The sequence below is a fragment of the Anomaloglossus baeobatrachus genome, chromosome 9, assembly GCF_048569485.1.
Source record: "Anomaloglossus baeobatrachus isolate aAnoBae1 chromosome 9, aAnoBae1.hap1, whole genome shotgun sequence".
Lineage (NCBI taxonomy): Eukaryota > Metazoa > Chordata > Amphibia > Anura > Aromobatidae > Anomaloglossus > Anomaloglossus baeobatrachus.
The window spans coordinates 42,295,732-42,310,759 of NC_134361.1; positions in this window are offsets into that span (position 1 = coordinate 42,295,732).

Sequence of the window (15,028 nt, forward strand, 5' to 3'; positions counted from 1 at the left end):
GGCAGGGGGTTGAGCCTCCTGTTCTACTGCTGGCGTGTCATCTTGTGTTGGAGCGGATGGTTCTTTAGGTGGATCTGGAACCTCTTCTGTTTCTGGCTCGACCAACTGCGGGAACGTCAAGACTGGTACCACTATGGCATTGTTTATTCGGGTCCAAGTTTTGGGGAATTTTCCAAGGATTGTTTGGATCATCTCTTCCTCTTTTTCTTGACTTTGGGGACTTTCTTGTACTTCTTCTACTTCTTTTTGGGTTCTGCACCGTTCGGGGCACGCTTTCAGGCGGTCTCGAGAAACTGCTTGATAGGTCTTGCCTTCATCTTTGCTTATGAGGCATACCTTACTATTGTCAAAGTTGGAGGGGCTAATGGTGTAGGGTTCATTCTCCCACTGATCATCTAATTTATGCGCCCTCCGCTTTTTCTTGAGGACCTGTTCTCCAGGTGCTAAGGGAGTTGCTGGAGCTGTTTGATTGTAATGCTGCTCTTGTCTCGTTCTTGCTTGGGACAGGCTCCTTTCTACGCATTCTTGGACCTTGCGGTACTGCTGTTGTCGCTCTGTATCCCAATCTTCTACCTCCTGAACCGCTTCAGGTGACACAGTCCCCATCTCAAAGTCTACAGGTAACTTGCCAGGTCTTGCTCGCATCAGGTAAGCAGGGCTGCAGTTGGTCGAATTTACTGGGATATGGTTGTACAGGTCTACCAGATCTGGTAACTTCTCTGGCCATTGGTTTCTTTCTTCCAGAGGTAGAGTCTTGAGCATATCAATAACCACATGGTTCATCTTCTCGCACAATCCATTGGTGGTACGGTGTGGTTCTGATTTTCTTACAACCGTACATGTTACAGAACTCTTGGAACACTTCTGCCTCGAATGCAGGACCTTGATCAGTCAGTACCCTTTCCGGGTAACCGTGAGGTCGACAAAAGTATGGCTGAAATGCTCTAGCTGCTGTTCTGGCTGTCTGGTCCTTCACAGGCACTACTACCAGGAAACGAGAGTAATGGTCCACAATGGTGAGGGTGTACACATAGCCTGACCGGCTTGGTGTTAACTTCACGTGGTCCAGGGCCACCAACTCTAGGGGCTGCTTCGTGACAATTGGCTGTAGGGGAGACCTCTGGCTGGCATCATCCTTCCGCCTCAGGTTACACGGACCACAGTCTCGACACCACTTCTCGATCGTCTTTCTCATGTGCACCCAGTAGAACCGATCGCGGAGTAGGGTCTCCAACTTCTTCCACCCGAAGTGTCCTGCTTTATCATGGTAAGCTGCTAGGACCATTGGAGCATCCCTCTGTGGGACCACTATCTGCCAGACGAGTTCATTCATTCGCCAGTTGACATATCTCTTGCAGAGCTTGCCTTGGTAGGTGAACAGTCGTCCCCTCTCCTTCCACAACTGCTGGGCTTCTTGGGGAGCGTCTGGACCGAGATGGGTCTCAGCTTGTGCTAGCTTTTCTTTGACCAATCGCACGGCCGGGTCACCGTTCTGTGTCTCTTCCCAATTATGGTGGAGTAATGGGTTGACCGAGATCTCGTGCTGGCTCGAGCGCTTCACTCCCACAGCATGCTCACACTGGGAAACACCTTGGTGATGGAAAGCCGGTAACTCTATCTCTTCGAGTTCATCCAGGTCTTCTCCAGACTCGGGTAAGTGAGGCATTCTGGACAGCGCATCAGCATTGTTATTCTTCTTGCCAGCCCGGTACTTGATGGTAAAGTCAAAGTTAGACAGCCGGGCCATCCATCGCTGTTCCAACGCACCTAACTTGGCTGTTGCCAGATGTGTCAACGGATTGTTGTCCGTGAAGATGGTGAACTTGGCCGATGCCAGATAGTGCTTGAAGCGTTCAGTCACTGCCCAAACAATAGCGAGGAACTCCAGCTTGAAGGAACTGTAGTTTTCTGGATTCCTTTCTGTGGGCCGAAGCTTCCTACTGGAGTAAGCTATCACCTTCTCTCTGCCTCCCTGCACCTGGGACAGAACTGCTCCCAGTCCCACGTTGCTGGCGTCTGTATACAGTACAAACGGCTGGCTGTAGTCAGGGTAGGCCAGAATTTCTTCTCCCGTGAGAGCCCCTTTCAGCTGGACAAAAGATGTTTCTATTTGGCTGTTCCATTTAAATGGAGGGCTCTGCTTCTTAGCCTGCTTTGGCTGGCCCACCAGGAGATCTTGAAGAGGCGCTGCTATCTTTGTGAAACCATCAATGAACCTTCGGTAGTAGCCCGCCAGCCCAAGGAACTGCTGCACCTCCTTTACCGTGGTGGGTCTCGGCCAGTCCTTGATTACTGTGACTTTCTCTGGATCAGGTGCCACACCTTCTGCGCTGACCACATGACCCAAGTACTGTACCTTTGGCTTCAAGAGGTGACATTTGGACGGCTTTATCTTCAGGCCATACTCCGACAGGGACACAAACACTTCTGCTAAGTGCCTCAGGTGGTCTTCATAAGTCTTGGAGTAGACTATGACATTATCCAGGTACAACAGCACGGTTTCAAAGTTGTGGTGGCCCAAGCAGCACTCCATCAACCTTTGGAATGTCCCTGGGGCGTTGCAGAGCCCGAATGGCATACAGTTGAACTCGCAGAGGCCCATTGGTGTCGTGAATGCAGTCTTCTCCTTGTCCGCCTCTGCCACGGGAACCTGCCAATACCCACTGGTGAGATCCAGGGTGGAGAAATAGTTAGCTGACTTTAAGGCTGTTAGTGACTCCTCTATTCTGGGTAGTGGATAAGCATCTTTATGTGTAATGCGGTTAATTTGCCTGTAATCTACGCACATTCTCATTGTACCATCTTTTTTCTTTACGAGCACTAGTGGAGCTGCCCAGGGGCTACAACTCTCTCTGATAACCCCAGCCTCCTTCATTTCCCGTAACATTTCTTTGGCACGCTGATACTGTGCGGGGGGTACAGGGCGGTATCTCTCTTTAATGGGATGATGATCACCCGTGGGGATTTGTTGTTTAACCCCTTTTACCTGCCCAAAATCTAGGGGGTGTTTGTTGAAGACCCGCTCGTACTCCTGTACCACCCGGTAAACCCCATGCTTTTGGTGTGAGGGGGTGGAGTCGGTGCCCACATGTAATTTTTGGCACCAGTCCTCCAGCTGTCCCTTGCAGCCATTGTCTTCCGCCTGGTCGGATGGGATCAAGGGTTCCACTGCTTTGATGGTATTGTTGCTGACAGTGTACAGTTTTGCTACAGTGGCGTACCGGGGCAATTTGGCTTCCTCCTCCCCACAATTCAGGACACGGACGGGCACTCTCCCCTTGCGAACGTCTGCTACCCCTCTGGCTATCAGGACTCCAGGCCTGCTGTCTGAATACACCGGTTCTACCAAGGCCAAGGTAATCCTGACCCTTGAGGCCTATTGCTGCCCGACACCATATCAACATTTCACTTCTTGGGGGTATTGCAATGGGGAGGGGGTCACTTACCCTCACACTGCCAATTTCTCCTCCGGCCAGCTCTACCTGCTGCCTCCTCATCAGGGCTCTGATCTCCCTCTGTAGGGCACGCTGCTGCCCGGAGCTGGCACTTTCAGACGCCTGTTGCAACAAAATTATCACCTCGGCAATACAATTTTCTATCACATTTGTACCAATGGTTAGCAGTGGGTCAGATTCTTTGCGATCTATATCTACAATTATCATCCCCTGACATGGCAATTCCACCCGCCCCACTTTAATGGTTACTTCTTTGTACCCAATTTGAGGTAAGGGCTGACCATTACTGGCCACAATTGTTAAATCATCATCTGGGCCATGGTCAATGTCTGAATCAGCCCAATATCTTTTGTACAGTTTATAAGGGATGGTTGTTACCTGGGACCCCGTATCCAGGAGGGCATTCAAAGGGATCCCATCCAGCACAATAGGAAGGACCGGGCGTACTCCCACATACTTGCTGCGACTGGGGGTTGAGCCGGGCTTCCTTACACCTGGGGGTCGGCTCCTGGCCCCAGGCTCGGCCCATTTAAAGGACAGTGTCTTGCAATGTGGCCCGCCTGGCTGCAGCGGCGGCAGATCGGTTGTCCCGTTGAATCATACCGGTCTGTGTCTTTTCCTTGGGTCGGCGGAATCCTCCTCTGTCGCATCCATGGGACGTCATCTGGGCTGGAGGCCAACTCGATTCTTGCAGGCGATGGGGTCACTTGTAGAGACTGCACGGTCTTGGCAAGGGCAGCTACAGTCTTGGTCAGCTCCTGGACCTGCCGTCTGAGCTCTGCAGTGGGATCCTTATCCAGGGACTGCGCCTCAGCCCCTGCAGCGGCTCGTGTTGCAGGCACCACCCCGGGGTACGTGACAGCAAGAGGCCGGAGGGGTACTGTGTCATTCGGTGTAGATTCTCTCAGTACCCGGATGGCCTGGTCCTTAAACTTTGCAAAGTCCAGAGCAGGGTTCTGCAGGACCATGATACGCAGCTGGGTCCTGAGGGCATCTGACAGGAGCCCCTCTATGAACTGCTCAGTTAGGAGTTTGTCTTCTTCACGTACACTCTCTGGGTCCACCTGTTTAATTGCTTTCAGGGCCTCCTGCAAGTTTAAGGCATAGTCCCTTATACTGTCTGTGGCCCGTTGTTTGCACCCAAAGAATCTCATCTTTATTTCTGCTGCGGTGCGGGTGTCGAAAGTACTCTTTAACTTGGCCAGTATCTGGGTTGCTGTCCCTTTATCTGTATTAGGCCAGGACTTCACTTCACGCTGGGCCGCGCCGGCTAGCTGCCCCATTAATATGCCCACCTTATGGCTCTCAGTCAGCGGATACTCCCGGAACAAACTGTGCAGCCTTTCTCTGAAGTCGCTCAAGGTATGGGACTCCCCGGAGTACTGCGGCAGCCATTCTGCTCCCGGGATGTACGGCATTGTGATCGGCATTACCGGCGCTACAGCGGGGGCTGGGGCGACGGCGACTGGGATTGCTTCGGCTGGTGCTGCGGCGTCTCGGGCTATGGCAGCCACCTGCCCTCCCTCCGAGTCGGACATCTTCCTCCCCCTTAGTGAACCTTACCAGGCTCCGTTCACTTTTCAAATTCCCTTCTGGGTCGCACGGGGTTAACGGCGCTCTGCTCTGATGGCGCGCTCCCTTCGCGCTCTTTGTCAGGCACGCCCCCCTTCTTCCTGCGCTCGGCGAGGCTAATGGCGGCGGCAGTTTGCAAACCGTAACACAGTCTTTTAAGCACAGTTTCTGCAGGCGCACAGTACCCGGTGGGACCGGGCACGAAATCCTGTTCGTGACGCCAAAAGTTGACTCGCCCACCCCAGGGCTATGGGACACCCGGTGCCGGGCCGGACTAGTCCGGGGGTAGTCAGTGGTGGCGGGGCCCGACTCCGTGGCCCTGGTGGGTGTCAGTTAAAATGGCTGGTGACTTGGGGTGAATAAAGTTTTTGTGTTCGTGACGCCACCTGTGGTTTGCGGCTATTAAGCCGCCGCTGCTGTGTGAGGCCTCCGGGGTGATGGTATGGCAGCAATGGTGGTACCGCTCCCCACAGGTGGAGCGGTGCCCCGGGGACACTGTTGGTGCTCGTGAAAGTCTATGGTGTTGTGTGGATAACACGGTGCAGGGCCGACGGGCAATGAAAGAAACAGGCACAAACAGTAGACTCTTTACCTTCTCCTCTTTTACTCGGCAGCAGTTTAGTCCAGGGAGACCGTCACAGATGGTAAAGATGGTCCAGCCGGCCTGGAAGTGCCTGGGGGTGATCTTTGGCCAGTTGAGTATGAGGCCTACTCCCTAATCTTTCTTTTCTGTACTATTATAGGACCCTGCACTCTGAATTTAGCAAAGGCCCTCCTGCTGCTGGGACCAGTGGTTCGTCCCTTTTTCTGTGTGGTAGACTGCGCAGGCCCTCTCTCTGGTGCTTCTCTGCTGGAGTCCACACCGGGCCCTTGGGATGCAGCTGTACCTTCAGATTGCTTCTGGGCCAGGGGGCTTGCAGCTCTCCTGCCCTCCGGATTCGGCTACCAGGGACGGATTTTATACTCTGGCAACCACAGACTCCGATGTCCGAGTCTCTTCTGTGCCTCTCTGCACTTCTTGCTTCACTGGGCCAAGCTATTCCAGCTCTAGGCCCCAGTTCCACAAGGCAGCACTACTCTGCGTCTGTTCTCTTTCACTTCTCTCTACAGACTAACCACTACTTCCTCCCTCAGGTCAGACTTAAGGGATGCTCCCTGGAATTCCAGGTTCAGAGCTCCCCCTGCTGGCCGGAGGGAGAACTGCGTTGGATGTTAAACTTACTGGCCAATAGATCTCCCAATTACCTCCAGGCTCAGCATTAACCCTTTGGGAGGGCAATGCTGTTGTGGCGACCAGGTCCTGGGGCGCCACAATATCACGTAGCGGGTACTTCATATGCCGTCTCGCTGGCTCTGATGCGGGATCGCAAGCCGAACCTGCATCTTTCCAGGCAGATGATGGCTGATTTAATCAGCCATCATCTGCCTCTAACAGCTGCGGGTGGAGTGTATGTCCTGAGTGTATCTCGCTCGGGGGAGACCCTGGTGTCAGAAGGTCACAGCGCCTCGCCGCTGGCAGGTTCCCTATTTTTATTTAATAACATCTCTTTCCTTGTGGTGCTATAAGGGATAAGCACCCTATCCAGCCTGGCTGCGGGCTGTAGCTGTCAATCTCAGGTGCGGCTCTTTGGGATCACTCCCCTTGTCTATTTAAGGCATGTACTCTGATCACATGATGTCAGTGACAAATACTGAATCCTTCTTTCTATGTGGGCCACTTTGGAAGGAGTTTTTCTTGTTGTGTGCAGCAGTGGAGTTTGCCGCATTGAAGCCGCCTGGACTGTTTTTCATTTGCATGTCTATTTCCCCTGTTTGTATTCCTTCCTTTGTGTATCTGTATTGTAGTGGCGAGTCTAGTGAACTTATTGGCCTACTCCCTAGCCAGGGTAAGTGTAGGGCCAGCTGAAGGTCCAAAGTATCCTGATTGCCGACAAACTGAAAAAACCTTTATAGGGACACTAAGGAGCTCAGGAGTCAGCTTCTGGTGAGGTCAGTGCCCCCTCACCACTCTCCCTAGTGGCAGGGACCTCCGTTGTATCGTGACCCCTGTGTGTTGTAACATCTTCTGGGGGTTTACCAGATGCTAGGTAAACCCTGCTAGTCACATACGTGACAGTGGAGCTGTTAACCTGTCAAATGCCACTGTCAGTCTGTGCGAGTGACATTGACAATGGTCTGGCAAGGGGGTGCCCTCTTCTGTGCACCCATCAGCACACCTGTTATGTGATCACGGGATACGTATGGGTTGCAATGATGGCCAAGGGAAACTACGAAAACCCTCACCGTGGCCCTGATCCACTCCCACCTAGACTACTGTAACTTTCTATTAATTGGTCTCCCCCTAACTAGACTCTCTCCTCCACAGTCCATCCTTAATGCAGCAGCCAGGGTCACCTATCTGCCTAACCGCTACTCGGCTACCTCTGCTCTGTGCCAGTCATTGCACTGGCTGCCCATATATCATAGGATTCAATTCAAACTGCTTGTTCTCACCCACAAAGCTCTCCACAGTGCAGCACCCCCTACATCTCCACCCTCCTCTCTGTCTATCACCACAAAGCTCTCCACAGTGCAGCACCCCCTACATCTCCACCCTCCTCTCTGTCTATCACCACAAAGCTCTCCACAGTGCGGCACCCCCTACATCTCCACCCTCCTCTCTGTCCATCACCACAAAGCTCTCCACAGTGCGGCACCCCCTACATCTCCACCCTCCTCTGTCTATCACCACAAAGCTCTCCACAGTGCAGCACCCCCTACATCTCCACCCTGCTCTCTGTCTATCACCACAAAGCTCTCCACAGTGCAGCACCCCCTACATCTCCACCCTCCTCTCTGTCTATCACCACAAAGCTCTCCACAGTGCGGCACCCCCTACATCTCCACCCTCCTCTCTGTCCATCACCACAAAGCTCTCCACAGTGCAGCACCCCCTACATCTCCACCCTCCTCTCTGTCCATCACCACAAAGCTCTCCACAGTGCAGCACCCCCTACATCTCCACCCTCCTCTCTGTCTATCACCACAAAGCTCTCCACAGTGCAGCACCCCCTACATCTCCACACTCCTCTCTGTCTATCACCACAAAGCTCTCCACAGTGCAGCACCCCCTACATCTCCACCCTCCTCTCTGTCTATCACCACAAAGCTCTCCACAGTGCGTCACCCCCTACATCTCCACCCTCCTCTCTGTCCATCACCACAAAGCTCTCCACAGTGCAGCACCCCCCTACATCTCCACCCTCCTCTCTGTCTATCACCACAAAGCTCTCCACAGTGCGTCACCCCCTACATCTCCACCCTCCTCTCTGTCCATCACCACAAAGCTCTCCACAGTGCAGCACCCCCTACATCTCCACCCTCGTCTCTGTCTATCACCACAAAGCTCTCCACAGTGCAGCACCCCCTACATCTCCACACTCCTCTCTGTCTATCACCACAAAGCTCTCCACTGTGCGGCACCCCCCTACATCTCCACTCTCCACAGTGCGGCACCCCCCTACATCTCCACCCTCCTCTCTGTCTATCACCACACAGCTCTCCACAATGCGGCACCCCCTACATCTCCACCCTCCTCTCTGTCTATCACCACAAAGCTCTCCACAGTGCGGCACCCCCTACATCTCCACGCTCCTCTCTGTCTATCACCACAAAGCTCTCCACAATGCGGCACCCCCTACATCTCCACCCTCCTCTCTGTCTATCACCACAAAGCTCTCCACAGTGCGGCACCCCCTACATCTCCACCCTCCTCTCTGTCTATCACCACAAAGCTCTCCACAGTGCAGCACCCCCTACATCTCCACCCTCCTCTCTGTCCATCACCACAAAGCTCTCCACAGCGCAGCACCCCCTACATCTCCACCCTCCTCTCTATCACCACAAAGCTCTCCACAGAGCAGCACCCCCTACATCTCCACCCTCCTCTCTGTCTATCACCACAAACCCTCCACAGTGCAGCACCCCCTACATCTCCACCCTCCTCTCTGTCTATCACCACAAAGCTCTCCACAGTGCAGCACCCCCTACATCTCCACCCTCCTCTCTGTCTATCACCACAAAGCTCTCCACAGTGCAGCACCCCCTACATCTCCACCCTCCTCTCTGTCTATCACCACAAAGCTCTCCACAGTGCAGCACCCCCTACATCTCCACCCTCCTCTCTGTCCATCACCACAAAGCTCTCCACAGTGCAGCACCCCCTACATCTTCACCCTCATCTCTGTCTATCACCACAAACCCTCCACAGTGCAGCACCCCCTACATCTCCACCCTCCTCTCTGTCTATCACCACACAGCTCTCCACAGAGCAGCACCCCCTACATCTCCACTCTCATCTCTGTCTATCACCACAAAGCTCTCCACAGTGCAGCACCCCCTACATCTCCACCCTCCTCTCTGTCCATCACCACAAAGCTCTCCACAGTGCGGCACCCCCTACATCTCCACTCTCATCTCTGTCTATCACCACAAAGCTCTCCACAGTGCAGCACCCCCCTACATCTCCATCCTCCTCTCTGTCCATCACCACAAAGCTCTCCACAGTGCAGCACCCCCTACATCTCCACACTCCTCTCTGTCTATCACCACAAAGCTCTCCACAGTGCAGCACCCCCTACATCTCCACCCTCCTCTCTGTCTATCACCACAAAGCTCTCCACAGAGCAGCACCCCCTACATCTCCACACTCCTCTCTGTCCATCACCACAAAGCTCTCCACAGTGCGGCACCCCCTACATCTCCATCCTCCTCTCTGTCCATCACCACAAAGCTCTCCACAGTGCAGCACCCCCTACATCTCCACCCTCCTCTCTGTCTATCACCACAAAGCTCTCCACAGTGCAGCACCCCCTACATCTCCACCCTCCTCTCTGTCTATCACCACAAAGCTCTCCACAGTGCGGCACCCCCTACATCTCCACCCTCCTCTCTGTCTATCACCACAAAGCTCTCCACAGTGCAGCACCCCCTACATCTCCACCCTCCTCTCTGTCTATCACCACAAAGCTCTCCACAGTGCGGCACCCCCTACATCTCCACACTCTTCTCTGTCTATCACCACAAAGCTCTCAACAGTGCAGCACCCCCTACATCTCCACACTCCTCTCTGTCCATCACCACAAAGCTCTCCACAGTGCAGCACCCCCTACATCTCCACACTCCTCTCTATCACCACAAAGCTCTCCACAGTGCGGCACCCCCTACATCTCCACACTCCTCTCTGTCTATCACCACAAAGCTCTCCACAGTGCAGCACCCCCTACATCTCCACCCTCCTCTCTGTCCATCACCACAAAGCTCTCCACAGTGCAGCACCCCCTACATCTCCACACTCCTCTCTGTCTATCACCACAAAGCTCTCCACAGTGCAGCACCCCCTACATCTCCACCCTCCTCTCTGTCTATCACCACAAAGCTCTCCACAGTGCGGCACCCCCTACATCTCCACACTCCTCTCTGTCTATCACCACAAAGCTCTCCACAGTGCGGCACCCCACTACATCTTCACCCTCATCTCTGTCTATCACCACAAAGCTCTCCACAGTGCGGCACCCCCTACATCTCCACCCTCCCCTCTGTCTATCACCCCACCCCTTCTATACACTCTGCAAATAACTTTCGACTAACATCCACACTAATCCGAACCTTCCACATTCAGATCAAAGACTTTTCCCATAGCTGCACCAATCTTCTGGAACGCTCTACCCCAAGAAGCTAGTGTGGCGCCCTGGACTAGCCAGGTCGTCACAGATAACACTCAAACACCCCCACCCCCATTACACAGGGACACCAGCCAAACAAAAACCCTTGTTGCCTCCCTCCAGTGTCTGATGTCCACACCAGGTGGGGCGGAGCCAAGCGGTTGGCCCCACCCACCGAGGAGTTCACAGGCCTGGAGGCGGGAAAAGTGACAGTTGAGTGTTGGAGTTTGAAGTGAGAGGAGCAAGCACTTGGGTGTCTGGGTTTGTGGCCCAGGCACTGACAGCAAGGTTGGCAGACGGTGGTGGCCGTCTGCAGGAGTGGTGAACCGTAGGACCGGGGTCGGGCGTTGGCCCGCCGGTACCGACCGGGGAGCGAAGTGAAGCCAGCACACACAGGCAGGGCCATCGGACCCCGACCAGGCTTGGAGCTGCCGACAATAGTCAAATCCGAATGTGACCGGAACTCCAGGGGTTTCCTAACAACCAAAGACCCGATAGAAGGAAACAGCCCACACCGTGAGGGTATACAGCTACCGCCTAAGGCTAGAGACCCAAGGGCCAGCGCCTGCGGGCAAACGGGCTCCTCCGGCATCCATCCACTGGGGAGCGGACTACCGTTAGGGATCCATAATAGTCAACTGAGAACATCAAGGTGCAGGGAAAGACAGCCGCCATCACCTGTCCGGGGAGAGACACTGCAGCCGGCTGCGGGACCCGTCCATCCAGCCGTTTGGTTTACCAGAGACTCTGTCATTGACTGCCTGAGTGAGTACACCAGTGCCATCCGGCACCGCGCCGCGCTGCCCCTGCAACCTAGCCATCCAGCCTCCCCGTATCATCACCGGGCCCCGGAACCACCGACCCCTACCCACGGAGGGGGAAAACAACATCCCAGCTGCTCCCTACCATCGCTCCCGGGATCCCCGTCACCAGCAGCGGTGGTGCCCATCTTCACCACGACCCGTGGGTGGCGTCACGGACTAAATCCCCCAAACCAACCACCCCTTTCACTCACGGGCGAGGAGCGCCGCTCGAGTCCCCGGATCTGGCCTACCACTCGAGCCACCGAGCAGCAGCAGCCGCACCAGCGCCGGACCCGAGCGTTAGCGAGCGCGCAGCAGCGGCGGCGTCCTCCCCGCCCGCGACACTAGGACGAACCACAACTTACTCAGCTTCAGACGCACCCTAAAAAGGCATCTTTTTAGGGCGGCCTATCACACTTCCTAGCCGAATTAAATTTACATAGTCCCTCCACTGCACCCAAATGCATCTCAAGGTTCTGGGCAACTGGTCCAGGAAGCCATTATCTATCCCCCATTTCTTTGAGATGGCTGGATTGTCATTGTAAATAAGCTCTTGTACCATGCCCCTCCCCGCATCTCATTGTAGATTGTAAGCTCTCATGAGTAGGGTTGTCTCTTTTTTCCATACTCTAATTTTTGTATTTTCTATAACTGTTATTTGTTTGTATATGAGCCTCCTGAATTGTAAAGCGCTGCGGAATATGTTGAAATAAAAATGTATTATATAATAATAATAATAATATTATGCTGTGCCTGTCATTAGGGTACCCCTGTGAAAGCCAGCCCGTGGCTGGTGTTCATAGGAGACTGTGATTTTTGCTATATACAGCAATAGTATGATATTGATATGTAGAGTAAACGTGATCAGACTATTACAGATTCAAGTCCCCAAAGAGACTAACAACTACAGTGAAAAGTGTACTTTTAATAAAAAAAAAAAGAAAATGAAAATATAAAAGTGAACATCATCCCTTTTTCCCCCATTAAAATTGAAGAATTTTAATTTTAAAATATATATATTCGGTGTCGTTACATTCCTAAAAGTCCGATGTCTCAAAATATAAAAATTAATCCAAAAGGTAAACGGCATCAGGAGAAAATAATTGAAACCCCAGAATTATGGTTCTTCAGACGTCATAACACAAAAAAGATATAATAAAAGTTGATAAAAAAAAATTGTATCTACCCCAAAATGATGGCAATAAAAACGTTGTCTGTGGTGCAAAATAACAAGCCCTCACACAGCTCCATATCCCAAAAATGCTCCGTACTTGAGTCGCACCCATCCAAGAGTCCAACTGCTGGTTTTGAGTACTGAGCACCCGAGCATGGTAGTGCCCGCTCATCACTAGTTACGAGAACCGAGCACTTGAGCATGGTAGTGCCCGCTCATCACTAGATACGAGTACTGAGCACCCGAGCATGGTAGTGCCCGCTCATCACTAGTTACCAGTACTGAGCACTTGAGCATGGTAGTGCCCGCTCATCACTAGTTACGAGCACTGAGCACCCGAGCATGGTAGTGCCCGCTCATCACTAGTTACAAGCACTGAGCACCCGAGCATGGTAGTGCCCGCTCATCACTAGTTACGAGTACTGAGCACCCGAGCATGGTAGTGCCCTCTCATCACTAGTTACGAATACTGAGCACCCGAGCATGGTAGTGCCCGCTCATCACTAGTTACGAGTACTGAGCACCTGAGCATGGTAGTGCCCGCTCATCACTAGTTACGAGTACTGAGCACCTGAGCATGGTAGTGCCCGCTCATCACTAGTTACGAGTACTGAGCACCTGAGCATGGTAGTGCTCGCTCATCACTAGTTACAAGTACCGAGCACCCGACTATGGTAGTGCCCGCTCATCACTAGTTCCGAGTACTGAGCACCTGAGCATGGTAGTGCCCGCTGATCACTAGTTACGAGAACCGAGCACTTGAGCATGGTAGTGCCCGCTCATCACTAGTTACGAGTACAGAGCACTCGAGCATGGTAGTGCCCGCTCATCACTAGTTACGAGTACAGAGCACCTGAGCATGGTAGTGCCCGCTCATCACTAGTTACGAGTACTGAGCACCTGAGCATGGTAGTGCCCGCTCATCACTAGTTACGAGTACTGAGCCCATGAGCATGGTAGTGCCCGCTCATCACTAGTTACGAGTACCGATCACCCGAGCATGGTAGTGCCCGCTGATCACTAGTTACGAGAACCGAGCACTTGAGCATGGTAGTGCTCGCTCATCACTAGTTACTAGTACTGAGCACCCGAGCATGGTAGTGCCCGCTCATCACTAGTTACGAGTACTGAGCACTCGAGCATGGTAGTACTCGCTCATCACTAGTTACGAGTACTGAGTACCCGAGCATGGTAGTGCCCGCTCATCACTAGTTACGAGTACCGAGCACCCGAGCATGGTAGTGCCCACTGATCACTACTCCATACCCCGGATCCATAGTTTTTGTGCCAATCAATGTAGAATAAAACGTTTTGTAACTTTCTAATATACTTTTTCATTACTATCACAATCTCTGCTTGATATCTTTTATTAATTGTAAACAATGTTTCCATTCACTGACAGCAAGAAAAAAAACTTGAAATGGCAAGAAAGTACAGGATAAAATTGGAAAATCTTAAAGGGGTTGTTCAAAGTTAATAAGTCATCATGTGTAGAGATGAGTGAACCGACCTGTAAATTTTGGGGTTCGTACCGAACATTAGGTGTCTAGGGCTCAAACCCGAACATGGTCTTTAAAAAAGAGTATGTGCCCTAGTCGGGTGCTCTATTTACGCTAACTACTCGATCGAGCATCGCTGTGTTCGGATACGCTCGGTGCTCGGCCCGGTGAGAGACGCTTGCAGTCTCTGAATGGCTCTCACTGGGGGTAAAAACAACATAAATATTCTGTATATGAGAGCCGAACTGCCAAATCAGTGACTTCCATTGTCATGGGTGTGTCACGGGTGACAGACATTCATGTAGTTTCAGGCAATAGAAGGTCACAGCATCTGGCTGCGTAAAATGCTCTTTGACTTTCCATTGTTCCTGCTGTTAGTATTTATTGTATTAGGTAGCTTTCCTGCTGGATTTTCATCTTTTCCCCTTTAGGACCCAGCGGAGCTCTCCTTCTGTCCAGCTGCTGATTATGAGTATTCCCCTTGTGCTTAGACTGGTGCTGGTGATATTCAATTTATTCTAGCTCTGGTTGCAAGTTGGAGGCTTGTACTCATTTGTGGTATCGTTACTGAGACTTTGCTGAACTCTTACCAGTGTCATGTGTGGATAGGTAGTTCATGCTTTTCCCCCTGTGTGTCCTCCTTGTGCCTTGTTTAGTCTTTAGTGGGGTTCATGAACAGCTCATCCACCCGTTCCCTATCTACAGCCCAGCACTAGGGGTACCTAGGGTCAGGTATCCTGCTCGGCGCATAGGTGCAGAACCTATCTAGGGTGATGAGGGGCCCCAGCAATCGGCTTGGTCAGGGGTCACCATCTCCCGCTTC